This window comes from Globicephala melas, chromosome 12, assembly GCF_963455315.2.
Source record: "Globicephala melas chromosome 12, mGloMel1.2, whole genome shotgun sequence".
In the NCBI taxonomy this organism is placed as follows: Eukaryota; Metazoa; Chordata; class Mammalia; order Artiodactyla; family Delphinidae; genus Globicephala; species Globicephala melas.
The window spans coordinates 52,217,716-52,231,700 of record NC_083325.1 but is presented as its reverse complement, the minus strand read 5'-3'; the positions used below and the strand labels follow the sequence as shown (position 1 = coordinate 52,231,700).

The 13,985-nt window shown below is 36.6% G+C and overlaps 1 protein-coding gene across 1 annotated transcript in view; it reads left to right on the top strand.

Annotated features, from left to right (window-relative positions):
* Positions 1–13,891, top strand: part of CRIPT (CXXC repeat containing interactor of PDZ3 domain) — a 129,846-nt gene extending 115,955 nt beyond the window's left edge. The window contains exon 6 of the mRNA XM_060309249.1: positions 13,871–13,891. The gene's annotated coding sequence lies outside the window, so the exon portion shown is untranslated. The remainder of the gene's footprint in view (positions 1–13,870) is intronic.
* Positions 13,892–13,985: the final 94 nt, after the last annotated feature.

Genomic DNA, 13,985 nt, shown 5'->3' with positions numbered 1-13,985 from the left:
GTGCTGTTAGATTCTGTTTGCTAGTATTTTGTTGAGGATTTTTGCATCTATGTTCATCAGTGATATTGGCCTGTAGTTTTCTTTCTTTGTGACATCCTTGTCTGGTTTTGGTATCAAGGTGATGGTGGCCTCGTAGAAGGAGTTTGGGAGTGTTCCTCCCTCTGCTGTATTTTGGAAGAGTTTGAGAAGGATAGGTGTTAGTTCTTCTCTAAATGTTTGATAGAATTCGCCTGTGAAGCCACCTGGTCCTGGGCTTTCGTTTGTTGGAAGATTTTTAATCACAGTTTCAATTTCAGTGCTTGTGATTGGTCTGTTCATATTTTCTATTTCTTCCTGATTCAGTCTTGGCAGGTTGTGCATTTCTAAGAATTTGTCCATTTCTTCCAGATTGTCCATTTTATTGGCATAGAGTTGCTTGTAGTAATCTCTCATGATCTCTTTTATTTTTGCAGTGTCAGTTGTTACCTCCCCTTTTTCATTTCTACTTCTATTGATTTGAGTCTTCTCCCTTTTTTTCTTGATGAGTCTGGCTAGTGGTTTATCAATTTTGTTCATCTTCTCAAAGAACCAGCTTTTAGTTTTATTGATCTTTGCTATTGTTTCATTTATTTCTGATCTGATTTTTATGATTTCTTTCCTTCTGCTAGCTTTGGGGTTTTTTTGTTCTTCTTTCTCTAATTGCTTGAGGTGCAAGGTTAGGTTGTTTATTCTAGATGTTTCCTGCTTCTTAAGGTGGGCTTGTATTGCTATAAACTTCCCCCTTAGAACTGCTTTTGCTGCATCCCACAAGTTTTGGGTCGTTGTGTCTCCATTGTCATTTGTTTCTATGTATTTTTTGATTTCCTCTTTGATTTCTTCAGTGATCACTTCATTATTAAGTAGTGTATTGTTTAGCCTCCATGTGTTTGTATTTTTTACAGATCTTTTCCTGTAATTGATATCTAGTCTCATGGCGTTGTGGTCAGAAAAGATACTTGATACAATTTCAATTTTCTTAAATTTACCAAGGCTTGATTTGTGACCCAAGATATGATCTGTCCTGGAGAATGTTCCATGAGCACTTGAGAAAAATGTGTATTCTGTTGTTTTTGGATGGAGTGTCCTATAAATATCAATTAAGTCCATCTTGTTTAATGTATCATTTAAAGCTTGTGTTTCCTTATTTATTTTCATTTTGGATGATCTGTCCATGGGTGAAAGGGAAAAATCTTATATCACACTTTAATCTAGATGTCTGATCAATACTAATGACCTTTTTCATATATTTATTGGCCAAGTGTTGTGATTTTTCTGTACATGTCCTTTGCTCTTTTCTATTTGAGGTGGTGTGTTTTATCTTCTTATAAATGTATTAACACTTGGTCATATGTTGAAAATTTTTTCCAACTCATCACTTGTCCTTTAATTTTGTTTATGGCATTTTTTGACATGTAAAAGTTTTAAATGTTCAGTCATTAAGTATTTTGATAATTTCGTTTTGGTCTCTTTCTTTAGCATGTTGTTTAAATAGACTTTCCCATCTCTTCTTTGAGAGGTTAAATGGTTTCTTATATTTACTTATTTATGTTGAGTCTGTTTTTACAATTCATTGAAATGCTCACCCATTCTTCTAATATTGGAACATTTGAGATTACAAACTCTTAGATCCAGATGTATAGAGTTTTCTAGTTTCAGAAAATCTGTTAACTTTATTTTTACTCCCATCTACTTCCAAAAAGAAGGACAAAAATTAATTAACAATAAACCTACACTTGGACATTTAGTATGATGATAATTGATTTAGACTTATGCAGGGGCATGTGAGGGATATCTCAAAGTCTGTCAGAAATTTATAAACTAAGGCCTTCCATTTGGGTCTCCTGTTAGTAATAGCAGAAAGGAGGAGGAACAATCAGTTACATGTTTCACACTGTCTGCTTAAAGGAAACATATCAGTTTTCTTAAAAGAGAAATCTTGGCAGTGAAGTCAAAGATGAATTTTTTGTATGGGTATTTATGTGAAGAATGATGTCTTGATACCACTTTTATAGAACATAGAATAATACAAGGCAGTTTATTTTATAAACTCAATAAAAGTTAAGGGCATAATATTAAGTTCTAATTATGGTAGAGTACTATGTCTGCAGGCAGTCAAAATAATACAAACCACACATGTGTCTTTCTGGTGAAGTAGTTTGATAAGGGGTAGAGCTTAGACAATCTCTGGTTAGATATTTCTTAAGCTAGCTCTTTCAGCATAATAGTTGAGATTTTTAAAAATCAGATTTTGATTCATGTATATTTGTGATTTCTATTTAGAAATAGCAATTGTGGAATGATTCATACACATTAGGTCGACGTGTTTAACTGGAAAGTTTGACATTTTATTGTGAGAATTAGCCTACTATTTGAGAAGGTGGAGAATTATCTCATGTAAGTGGGTTTCCAGAATTACCTGCCATCAGTTATACAATTTTTGCTTGCTACACTTCAAACAGTTACAATGTGAACAGTTTAATAGTAAATCTTACTTCATTTCAGATCTGACAGAATGTCTAAGAATTTTTTGTTTTTCATGAGGTACTGCTTCCTTCATTATCAAAGAATATTGAGAATTAAGTGTACTTTAAGCTGCTCAATTCATCTTTGAAACTATTTAAACTTACTTTATCTGTGAAATAACCCTCATTTTTAAGCTGTGTGTAAGGGAAGTAAATATATCTTAAACTGTGTAGGAAGGTTTTTTTTTAAGGGAAAACAGAAAGAGGAAAGTTTGTGTTGACAGAACAGTATTGCTTTTATTAGTTTTCTTTTTTTTTTGCAGCTGACACTAAACTTGCAGTGTTTATATTGAACATTAAATCAGCACCTGACTGAAACATGACTAGCTAGAGAGTTCAAGACTATTTAGATAACTCAGTATGTTGGACATTAGGGGATTATACTTTGATCAGACAGTAGTATGATTAGGAATCAGAGTTGTATCTGATGTGCTACCGCTAGACCTGAAATAACTTGAGTCTATTTGTGGAATGCTATGCTTATATTTTAAATTCTAATATTTAAAAAAGTCACAGATCGTTGAGGTTAATTAATTCAGTTGCTTGTAGAGGAAGGACTACCTGGGCTTGCCAGAGACAGAGGGTTGCTTATCCTCTTTAACATCTCCCATGAAAGACTCCTCACAACTCTCTTTTGCTTGTTTATTTACATTTTTAACTATTTGAAATATTAATTTTTTTTCTAAGAGTTTCTTTGTTTTTATCTTCAGAAGGATTGAAGGGTGACCACTCAGAATTCTCCTTTTTAGAGAAAGACTCTTTATATACATAAAAACAACCCATTGGTTATGTTATTTTTCCAGGTGAGATGATTTCAGCTATATCTTTACATTCCTAAATTATAATACTGATAACTGTTGTTTTGTTGCTCCTTTTGTGCTGAGTTCTTAAGATGTAGAGGAAGCAGCCAGACATCGAGTCCCTTGACTTTTCTTAGCTGCTTGAAATTCTGGGATCAATTTTATGGCAGATGTTCTAGAGGGGAGTGAGAGTGGAGGAAGGTGCACTATTTAAGCAGCTGTTTCAAGTAATACATGCAAATGATGATGAAGACTGAACCTGGGAGAAGGGCAGTGGAGATAGAGAGGATGGGAGGACCTGATAGGGCTCTGGAGTGGACTGTAGACCCCATTTTTCCAGTTCACCACTGCCTAGGGGAAGTATAAAGGCAGTGGTAACTCTAGGATATCTAGCATATTTCTCCCCCTGCAGTTTGAATCTCCTCATCCTTCTGGAACATACAGAAGTTAGGGCTTTGGCTAAAGGCATTATTTTAAAGAAATGTCCCATCAGCCTGTTTCCTTACCCTTTTAGGTCATGTTCTTTGTTGCATCCATTTTAATTTCAGTTTCCATGTTTGTTTTTGGCATATAGATCTTGTATCTTGTAACCCTGCTGGGTTTTCTTTTCCTTTTTTTAAAAAAATTTTTTTAAGATTCCTTAGGGTTTTCTATGTGGACAATCATGTCATCTGAAAATGGGTAGATTTGTTTCTTCCTTTCCTATCAGTTTTGCTTTTTTTTTTTTCTTGCCTTACTGTGATGGCTCTCGCTTCTCTTTTGACCCTAACCTCTTGCTCTGGACACAAGTGATTAGAAATCATAGTTGTTAGACAGATTGACTTTTGCCTGGAACAGAAGTCAGGGTTGCCTGGGTTGGTGCTTTTCTTATGCAGAGATTTTTAATTACTGATTCAAAATCTTTTAGAGTTATGGGCTTTGCTTTTTCATTTGTTTTTGAGTCAGTTTTGAAATTTTATGTTTTTCTAAAAATCTAGCCATCCGTTTTTAAAAAGCGTTTTAATTTATTGGCTTAAAGTTCTTCATCATGGTTTCTTTTAAATGTTTGCTCCTTTTTTAATGTCTTACATTGTGTATCCCTGTAGTTTGTGACCCTAGGCTATTATGCTTTCTAAGGTTTTTTAGTCTCTTGCTCTGGTCTGTGTACTGGCTCAAAGCACTTAACTTCTCTCTAAAGCCTCTGCCCCCACTGCCCTTTTCTCATTTGCAGTTTCCAAACTGCTAAGCACTTCTGCATGTAGTATCAGTAAATGTTAAAATGAATATATATTTTTATCATCTTTTTAGATTACCTGTTTTTCAACTTTTGATAGGTGAGGTTTTATTTCATTTCTGTTAACAAACTAAAGGCTTTTTGATTGTCCTATTTTTTTTTTTAAGGGCAGTTGCCTTTTTAAAAAATATTTATTTATTTACTTACTTATTTGGCTGTGTCGGGTCTTAGTTGTGGCACGTGGGATCTTCGTTGCGGCGTGTGGGCTTTACTCTAGCTGTGGTGTGGACTTTAGAGCACGCACGCTTAGTTGCCCCATGGCATGTGGGAGCTTCCCGGACCAGGGCTCGAACCTGCGTCCCCTGCATTGGAAGGCGGATTCTTAACCACTGGACCACCAGGGAAGTCCCTTATTGTCTCATTTTTAAAAAATAAAATACATAACATAAAACTGGGGTATATTGCTTGGAATTTCTGGTCTGTAATTTTGGTCAGAGTGCTTCTCTTGGAATTAGTTTTCTTAAATGGTTAAAAGGTATCCTGTTTTTCTTTACCTCTCCCAGTACTCCTCCCAAATATCTTTCTAAAGCATAGACTAATTTCAAGATGTTTAAAATTTCTTTTTACTTAGGCCGGTTTGAGGATCTAGATTAAAAAACAAAGGAAGTTGTCCTGATTATGTTTTTTCTTTCTTTCTTCGATTCATTACAAGCTGTCAAATTATTTGAAGACCTTGGCTTCTTCAGGCCTATAATCTGGCATAGAAGAGAGTAGTATACTTTAGTTTGTAAAGGAATGATAACTGTATTCTAAGTGGTTTTAGGTAAACAATAGAAGGAAAGTGTTACTATTTTAAAAAAATCATTTTAGTCCTTAGAGTCTTTGTATTTCTTGTGATACTAAACTACTAGAGTTACAAAATGGTTATCCTTCCTAGAGAAGGAAATGGTCCAGATTACAGCTGCTCACTTACCATTGGTAATTGAGTATACTTTGTAAATTATTAGCAGGATCACAGTGAGCTCATTGTTAAGCAGTCCCAAATCAGAGATTCTTTTCTGGGTTAAGGCTAACCAGTGTGGTAGCTTGATCCACTAGGTTTCTCAACTGAGAGTTGAGAGTTGCTTTGTTGGTCTTCGTTTCTTTCTAGTTCACCTTTTGGTCGTAAAGGAGATTTGTGTGCCTGTGTGTTGTGGGGTAGGGGTGGGGTTGATGCCCTGTGCTCTAGGGAACGTTACAGGCATTGCCGAGACAGCACTAATCACATACCGTTATGATGCTTAGTAGAAAGTTTTGCTTTTTGCTGCTATCACCAACATGTAGCTTCTGCTGCCCTGTGGATTGGTTGTATAACAGAAGCTACCATTTTTGAGCCCCTGTTATAGACTCAGCTGTACGTACCTTTATGTCGTGTTATCCTCTTAAAAACCCTTGTAAGAGAGGGGTAGTTGTTCCTGTTTTTAGATGGAAAGGCTGAGGCTTAGATTTCACACAGCTAGTGAGTGCCTGAATTTGCTTTTAGGGCTCTCTGAAGCGAAAGCACATGTTCTTTGTGTTCCACCACAGTCTGCCAGTAACGCTGGCCAGATAAGAAACATTTCAATGAATAGTATGTTTGTTAGTATATTACATAAGATACTTTCTCCATAGAAAAGGAAGCATAGCTTAGGATTTTATGCCTCCCTAGTGTGCAGTATCTATATGGTCAAATTTAAATTGTGGTGGTATTAAAGACTAAAAAGGAATTTTGAAGCAAAAAAATGAATAAGGATTATGTTCCTGGGCCTTGCCCAGTACTACACAGATTGGCTATGCTTAGTTCAGGTTGTAGATGAGCTATAGCTTCAACTGCTAAGGAACACTGAAATCCCTGTAATGTTTCCTAGGGAATAGTATAGAGGTTTAAATGATTAATAATAGAACTTGCAATCCCGCATGTGTTGTACATAGGAAAATACTGACATTTGTGGCATGTCCTAGAAGAAATTAAAGGGAGAATCATTTATAAAAAGAAAGAGAAGCTAAAGCTTTATGCTGATAGTACTGGTAACATTTTAAAAGTTCCTGTCTTTCTTTTGAGTGTCTCCTGGGAGCCAAAGGCTTTATAGATATGGTTTCTAATCCTCACATCCAACCCATGAGGTGGATATTGTTATCCTCATTTTATCAAGAGGGACACTGAGGTTCAGAAATATGAAGGACTGCATCAAAGTTCACAGCATTCGTAAGTGGTGAAGTTGGAATTCAGCCTCCTCCCTACCACACCCCCTCAACTGACTGCCTCTTGCCTATGCCCTTTTCATTATGTTGCCCCTAAGCAAAGTTCAGGCAGAATCACTACAGGGTTTAAGAATCTGGGATTTTGATGGTTCAGCGCGCCCTCCTGTATGACACTGGAAATTAGAATTGTGTGAGTAAAATTGAAGGAGCAGAGATGCAAATTTTAGATACTTTTTTTTTTTAATCAGAAAAAGAAATAGCTCTTAAATTGTCTTTTTTGGGGGGGACAGTATTAATGCAGAGTCTTTATAACACTGTTACTCTTAATTTGATTTTATGTCCTTTTTCTTTTTTCTTCTTTTTTAAGATGTACTACTGTATTTCCCTTAATATAAAGAAAGAAATATAACAACTTCTTAAACTTTTTTCATCCCTTGAAATTAGGCATGTGGTTTCAAACATATTTTTTTGATAATTTTATTGTTTTTATTTATTTTATTTTTTAACATCTTTATTGGAGCAAACGTATTCTTAATTGACCATATAGTTGAAAGTAGTATTCTAGAAAAGAAGTGAAATTTAGTCATATAGATCCATTAGTTATAATAATATCAGAACATTTTTGAGTGGTATACAAGCCTACAGAAAGAGTTATGACTTTCATAGTAGATGATAGGCATAGAATATAGACACCAAAACATTCACAATAGGCCTGTGAATATACCCTTTGCTCTGGATTCTTTTGGTCAGAGTAATGTTTCACACATTGCAATTAAAATGGAGCAAGCCAGTAGTTTTCTTTTGAGTGTGCACGTGCTAGGTTTGTCAAATTGTAATATCAGTTTCATCCTTTAATGGAACATTTTGATAAACCACCAAATTGCCATACAGAAAAAAAATCCCCCAGATATTAATGTGCTATTTTCTAAATAGTCTAATTTTCAGTTCTGAATTCTTCTTTTACCTGAGAGCCTTTTATTTTCCTAGTGGGTATTTTTTGTTTAATATTTGGTTATTAATTCCCATTATGGTCAAAATGTGGCTGTATAATTTTTAAAATTTTATTGTGCAATGTATCGTGTACAGGAAAGAATGTGTAAAATTTTAAGTGACGTCTAAAGAATATTTAATAAGTAAAAATCATATAGCCTTTACCCAGCCAAACAAATAGGAAATTAACAGTGTTTTAGAAGCCTTCTGAGTGCCTCTCACTAATTCTATATCCCTCCCCACAAAGGTAACCATTTACCTGCTTTTTATATTCTTACTAGATATGTATACATATCTCAACAACATATTTTGGACTTTGCCTGTTTAAAAGATAAATTGATTCATAGTGTATATATCTTAATTTCATATCTTTCTCTAAGCATTATATCTTTGAGATTCATATGTATAGATGCAAGTAACGGTAGTTTATCACCCCTGCTGTATAGTAATAGATTGTTTGAATATACACTCAGACTGATGAGGTTTCACTGGGATGTCTCAATGACAGTCTCAACTGCAGTGTTTCCTAAATTGAATTTATTAACTCTTTCTTCAACCCTTCACTTGCCAAAACTGCTCTATCGATTGTGTTTTCTGTCTCTGAAGTAGCATCTCTTTCCACCCATTTGCCCAAGCCGGAAACTCGTTTTTGACACCTCCTGCTCATTCCCCATTTCAAGGCAATCTTTAATCCTGCAGGTTTATCTTCTAAACATTTCAAATCTATCTCTATCTCCACTATCACCACCCTCGTGGAGTTCTTACCTGGACCTCTGTAGTAGTCTTTGTGCAGTATCAACATCCTTTCTTATGCTCTTACCGTGGATTATAGGCCTGCCTACCTCTTCCACTTCATCTTGGCACTCTTCCCTTCACTTGCTAGTCTATGTTAGCTTCAGCCATTGTTCATGCCATGCTTATTCCTGCTTCAGGACCTTTGCAAATGCTGCTGCCTCTACCTGTGGAACACTGTCCCTAATTCATTCTTACTCATCCTTTAGGACAAAATTTTAAAATACCACCTCCTCAGAGAGAAGTCTTCGTTGCTCACCATCCCTTAATCTAGATCATGACTCCCTGTTATCATTAGGACTTTGTACTACTCCCACCTGGCACGACTATAAAATTAATTAAATGATTATTAAGGAAGACCTCTCCTTCGATTCAGTCAGAGACAGTAGTCTACAGAGTCTAATAAAGCAAGAAATCATGAAAAGGGATGCGTGCCTTAAAATCTTTACTCTAAGAACATGACTGCATGTTCATTTGTCAGTCTTGTTATCCAGGGACAAAGGCCTTTTCTTTGGGAGTAGGTCCCTTAGCTGCCAGTTCCATATTGTTTATCTTTCAGAAACCACACCCATAATATATCCTCTCAGATTTCCAGTTTGGGTTTTTTAAGTAGAACAAGAATTTAAGACTCTTCTGATACATTCTGAGTTTAGAATCCTTATGTATTTTGCAATATTTTTTCCAATTTTTAAAACTATTTTCTTGCCTGTACCTAATTCAGCAACATAAGTATCTCACTTCTACTGAGTATTTCAAAGTCATTCAACTCAGTCTTCCCTACTCCCCCGCATTCTGTTAAGTTAATTAACAAATCACCTAATTACAATAATAAGTATAAATGGCATGAACAGGTCTGGAAGCAAAATAAAAGTATAACTTAGCTGATGGGAAGAAGTCTCCAAGTGTACTAGGTCGGTAGACTCCACGGTTTTTGAGTGCACATGTACATGGTCTACTGTATTGATATATTATCTATAGTGCAATACTGTAACTCTGAGGTTGAATTATGTGGCCATTTATTACCCACAAAACAGCAATTTTATATGGTTGAATATAATATTAAATAACAGTATAAAAGATAAACAGGCATCCAGTTGGATAATATAGATCATGTCACAGTAAAGTATGTAAATAATTTTAAAATAATTTTCTAAAAAAACTCCAGTGGTTCTCAGATTCTTTTAAGGGAGTATAGCTATGATAGCCATGCATCCCTGGATTTCTAGGTCAGTCTTTAATATTTCACATTGTATTATTTTTTCTAAAAATTATTGAAATGTCACCAAAATATCAATCAAAAATGGAATCTCCTGAACTGCCTCTTGTACCTGACTTTAGCAAAGAAATACTTTAACCAGCCATGTGTCCCAGTTTTTGTACTGTAACTGAAGAGCTTTCTATTGGAAAGGTATTACCATGACTTAAGTAGTCTAGGTAGACTAAACAGTAGAGGAGGGATTTTAGTTGGGTCACATTCTTCCTCTTTACTCACTGTGGCATGCCATGTAGTCTTAAAACTTGTTGAATTTAATTTATTTCTAATAAAGTGTGGATCAAGTCCCATTGAAATGAACTGGGAACTATTTCAATTATTTTGTTTTGTGGAAATTTTGTAATAGATACTACTTGGTATTAAGAGGGCCATTGACTATGTATGGTCTTTACTTTTTTAATATACGTAAATTTTTGTAGTAATAGAATTTGACCTCTGATATTTCATAATTCTGATTTATAGCTTATCCTGTTAAGTATCATTTTTCAGCAAAAGCTGTTTTACTTACTACATTATTATAAAACCAATTTTAAGTTATGATTGTCCTTCAAGGAAGGAATGACTTTTTAGAAATTTGCTTTGGATAGTTTTAAGCATAACTCTGCAGGTATAGAAATGTGAAAGATGATGAACTTTCAATCTAGAATCAATACAATTGAAATTTAACACTTTTTTATAACCCTGTGTAACTTTATATAAAACCATAAAGTAATAGAGTTTTAATTTAGTTCTCAAAGGGTTTCAGCCAAACACATTCCCAAAAATTTAACAAGAAAACAAATAAAAGAACCTCAGACTGACATTGTAAATATTAATAAGATAGTTGAAATGCCTTCCTGATTCTTACATGGACTCTTCTGTGAATCACTATCAGTGATTTTCTTCCCAGTATTACAGCTGCCCACATAGCATTCCCCATCTTAGGAAAAATCTACTTTCTGTCCCCAAAGGGGTGTGGAAGCATAATAGTCTTTCTTTAAATTAGGGTATTTTGTCACGATGCAATCTAGCAGCAGTCTCCACGTTAGGAATAGAGAAACCACTAAATTTCATGCTCTGTCTGTGAAACTGAACCAAAGGCTTAGTGTTAGAAACTGCCTACTGTCACCTGGCAAGTACAAATGTTTTCTGCATGTCCCACTTGTTTATACAGCTTACAAAGAACTGTATATGGAAAAAGTGGTTTTAAGTTTGGTCGCTTTCTAAAATGGACTTTTTTTAGGTATAATTTGCTTGTCAAAGAAATATCTTTAGATAGCTACAGAATTTATCTTATAAACACGGAGAAGAGAGATTTCTGTACTTTTTGAATATTGCTCTTTTAGTTTCTGCAGTGGTGTGGTTTATAATCTTACATACACTAGACCAAGGTCAACAAACTTTTTCTGTAAAGAGCCAGATAGAAAATACTTTAGGCTTTGTAGGCTACATGTGGTCTCTGTCGAATGTTCTTTGTGGGTTTTTTGTTTTTGTTTTTTTAATCCCTTTTAAAAATGTAAAAACCATTCTTCGCTGAGTCTATACAGAAATAGGCCACAGGCCAGATTTGCTTCTCGGTCTATAGCCTGCTGGCCCCTTCTCTAGATCAGTACTGTCCAATAGAAATATAATGTGAACCATATATGTAATTTAAAATTTTCTAGTGGCCACATTTAAAAAGTTAAAAGCAGATGAAATTAATTTTAATTCTATATTTTACCAGATGTATGCAAACTATTGTTATTTCAATATGTGGCACTAGCCACATTTCAAGGACTCAGTAACCACATATATCAGACAGCACAGCTCTAGACCAGAGCTATTTAAAGTATGGACCATGAACTGGTGCCGGCCTACAGTTTGTTACCAGTTTATGACAGGTTAAGTATAGAAATTAAAGCAAGAATTTAAAATATTTTATAGCAATTTAACCGTTACTTTATATCTGTTCAATCTAATAAGAAACTTGGCACTTGTATTTCATATATCTTTTTTACATTTCTTTTTTTTTTTTTTTTTTTTGCGGTACGCGGGCCTCTCACTGTTGTGGCCTCTCCCGTTGTGGAGCACAGGCTCCAGACGCACAGGCTCAGCGGCCATGGCACGCGGGCCCTGCCGCTCCGCGGCATGTGGGATCTTCCTGGACCGGGGCACGAACCCGTGTCCCCTGCATCAGCAGGCGGACTCTCAACCACTGCGCCACCAGGGAAGCCCCTACACTTCATTTTTTAAGCAATTTATTATTATATCTTACAAAAGAATCAGTCTGTGAAGTTAAAAAGAAACTGGCTCTTCACTACATATAATTTAAGAGGCACTGTTCTAGACAGTTCCTCCTAAGATTCTGCAGGCCTCTTGGATACATGGCAAAAATAAAAAAAGGAAACAGTGATAAGATTGTGGTAGGTAGTTTATTTAGTACTATTCACATGCCACCAACCACTACAGAGCAGTGTCCTTTTACTTGTCTCTTTCACAGCTACCATTGGAGCCTCTGACCAGGCTACCCTAGGCCAGTGGCTTTTTTACACTGCTCTAGAATCACTCAGAGAGCTTATAAAAAATAGCAGTGTCCAGGCCCAGCTCCAGGCCAGCTGAATCAGAATTTCTTGGGAGGGGGCCTGTGTACAGTTTAAAAAGCTGTATATTTTTCCAGTTACATCCAGGTGATTATATTTTACAGCCAGCATTATTATTGTATGGATTCCCTCATCCCAGAAAAATTTGCTCTTTCTCTGTTTGGAAGAAATCATTAATCTGGGTGGGGGATTTTCTGTGCAGGACCATTCACTCTCTTTAACAGCGAAAGGGGGACTTTCCAGTTAAATATGTCAGATTGAACTTTGGCATTTTATCTTTACGCCCTCCTAGAACCCCACTGAAATGAAAGGAATAAAAAAAATAGAAGGCATAAATCACAAGTAGAAAGCAAATGAGAGGAGACAGAAGTAGGCCTGATTGGTCAACAAGTTTTTGATAGAAGCAGGTTTGTAGAAATTAGCAGAACTGAGAAAGGTGATCTAAAAACCTGATGTTAAAAAGAAGCAACTCAGGGCTTCCCTGGTGGCGCAGTGGTTGAGAGTCCGCCTGCCGATGCAGGGGACACGGGTTCGTGTCCCGGTCTGGGAAGATCCTACATGCCGCGGAGCGGCTGGGCCCGTGAGCCATGGCCGCTGAGCCTGTGCGTCCGGAGCCTGTGCTCCGCAACGGAGGGGCCACGGCAGTGAGAGGCCCGCGTACCGCAAAAAAAAAAAAAAAAAGAAGCAACCCAGTTTATGCTGCTGGCTCAGAAATTCAAGGAACTAGTTACCTCAGAAGGTAAGGGTGGAGTATGGAGCTGAAAACAGGAACGGTGGGAAGTCTGTGTATCAGTCTCCCATGTGTCCTCCTTCACCCTGAGCAGCCTGGAAACGATTGTTCCTTTACCTTGGATAAAACAAGAGGTTAGAGCTGGGAGAAATTTAATCTAAGAAGTTATTTGTAACTGAAGGGATATCTTGTGAAAATAAGGACAACTTTTGAAAAACAGGGACTAAGCGGAAGTCTGAATGTTGAGGTTAAGACCTCACCATTCCCTTTTCCCTGTTCTCAGAGCGTGGCAGTCAGGTGTCTATGCCCCAGACAGGAGATTGGAGCATTTCTCTCTGGGATGAGCAGCCAGGAGACAAGGTTTAGAGATGCTAACTTCTGAGGATTCCCTAATAAAAAACCAACTCATTGTCTCATCACCTTGTAATAAAGCCAGTTGACAAGCACCGCCCACTCACCCCCACCTCCCCAAGTGGACAGAGCTTCTGATCAGCATGTCAGTGGTGATGCATCATCAGACACTTGCGGAAAGCCTCTGAAGTAAAAAACAGAGACCTAAAGATTTAAGGAGAAAAAAATAAGGTACTAAGAAGAAAGAGATAAAAATATTTAAAATGTTAAAAAAACATTTTACACTTTGTATCTGTAGAGAAATGAGATATTATATCCAAGAAGCTAGAATAGGATGCTATTAAAAAGAACATTCAGGACTTCCCTGGTGGCGCAGTGGTGAAGAATCTGCCTGCCAATGCAGGGGACACGAGTTCGAGCCCTGGTCCGGGAAGATCCCACATGCTGCGGAGCAACTAAGCCCATGCGCCACAACTACTGAGCCTGTGCTCTAGAGCCCGTGAGCCACAACTGCTGAG